The following is a 2,099-nucleotide window of genomic DNA, read 5'->3' as shown; positions in this document are numbered from 1 at the left end:
CTAGCAAAAAATGAAGGGTGTATAAAAGCACTTCAAGGAAACCTAACCTACTACTTTGTAACCCAACTTGAGAGAGAGAGAGAGAGAGAGAGAGAGAGAGAGAGAGAGAGAGAGAGAGAGAGAGAGAGAGAGAGAGAGAGAGAAACCTGCACTGCTAAGTAAGGCTATGACTATATGCTATAGGTTGTAAATGAAATTCTGAGTTCCAAGTGTAGGATATCTGTATACAGGTTTTTGAACAGAGAATTCCTCAATGCAATGTGAATTCTTCCCATTGTTGTTGGTTTTATAGTCATGGAGCTAGATGATAAAACTCCACTGCTTAGTCTACAGTCCACCTTACTCCTTTGTGAAAAAATTATAAAATCATCTGGAATGAATTGGAAACATCCTTCCTGCTGGCTATCAGAAAGCTAGAAGATGCTATGTAGACTTCTAGAAATGAAGATGTATCAATGGCCTTACCCACCTCTGACCCTTATAAACTAAAGTACAAACTGCACTCATTTGTGTGACAGGGCAGGAAACACAGGAATAATTAAGGAATTTCTGATTGGATGTGACTTTTGCTCTGCAGTAGTGAATAAATCCATGCTGGTCATGTCTTATTGGTCAAACCCCAGAACTACACAAATTTTTAAAAATTAATTTATTGGATATTCTTTGTATTTACATTTCAAATTAATTCCCAGGAAGGTCCTTCCAAATAACCATGTTTAAGCCCATATAAAACCACAAACCAGAATCTTAATCAGAGTAGTCTTTCTTTACTGTGAACAGAGGTGAAAATAGAGTCTTGGCTTTTTGTGAGAATTCTCAAGTGAGCTATGACATTGCAGGAGAATTTTATTTAACACCAGGCTTTCCTACATAGTGTGCCTCAAAGTTCTTCATACTATTCGTTTAAAGAGTAGTTTGCCTTTCCTTTGAATCCCTTCCTATTTCTATGCTAGAGGATGACTCATCCTTACCTCTAGTTTAGAGTGTTCTTTGTGTTTCAGTCATACATTTTCAACTGCCTTCGGGAAGTTTTGAAGATGAGCATGTTCGCATCATTGAAAACCGTTTAACTGACACAATTTGATCTAAATTTACCTATGTCAAAAATGATCATTTCAGGACCTCATTATTATACTGAAATTTGATAGTCATTTGGACTGTCTTAGGCATCCATGTCTCACATTTTTGTTAACATTGTAAATTTCGTGAAGAAATGCATACCTCTTGAAACATTTCAATACTATCTTTCTTTTGTGTAAAGGAAGAGATGCCGTAAGTGCTCAGTGAAAGGAGAACATGGGAGGGGATTCAAATTAAAGCAGGAGTGATTGAGCTATAAGTCACTTTAATTACTACATTAAATTGGGATCTGCATGACATTTAAAATTCAACTCAACTTGATTTGATGATCATCACTGGTATCACTGGAGGTGCCCAAGGAAAAAGAAAAGTTGGGTACATGTAGAGGATAGTTATTATACCCTTATCCCTAGACAAGCTTGATGTCATAGATTTGAAGTATAATAAAATTAAATCTCAATATAGTATAAGAGAGTGAAGTTTAAGTAAGACAGATTGTTGAGGTATTCATATATTTTACTTTCTCCCTACTGTTCTAGGCACCCGTATAGTGATGTTAAAGTTTCTAAGCGTTTTGGAGAGAAAGCACATTATATTTTTAAATGTTTGCATTGTTTCCTATTAATCATTTCATTGTATTTGCATAGTTTGCTCATTCATATATATGCACCTGTGATAGCCCATGTGCATTGGTGTGTGTATGTGTGGAGAACAGAGGTTAATACTAGCCATCTTGTTCTTGATTGCTTTTTATCCTATTGATTTAAGGAAGAACTATTAATCAAATTCAGAGCTTACTGATGCAGCTTTCCTCAGGAATCTATCATTCTTTCCTTTTAAGCATGGAGTCAAGACTTACAATCATATACACCTTTCATTTATTTCAGTTCTGAAGCTCTGAACTCCCATTCTTTTGTTTTCAGCACAAACTTAAACTTCAGAGTATTTTTCCAAACATATTATTTCTTATCTGTATACATCAGATACCTTTTAGGGGTCTGTTAGGGCAAAATATTACA

This window comes from Micromys minutus, assembly GCF_963924665.1.
Source record: "Micromys minutus genome assembly, chromosome: 7".
Lineage (NCBI taxonomy): Eukaryota > Metazoa > Chordata > Mammalia > Rodentia > Muridae > Micromys > Micromys minutus.
This window is presented reverse-complemented; position numbering follows the sequence as displayed.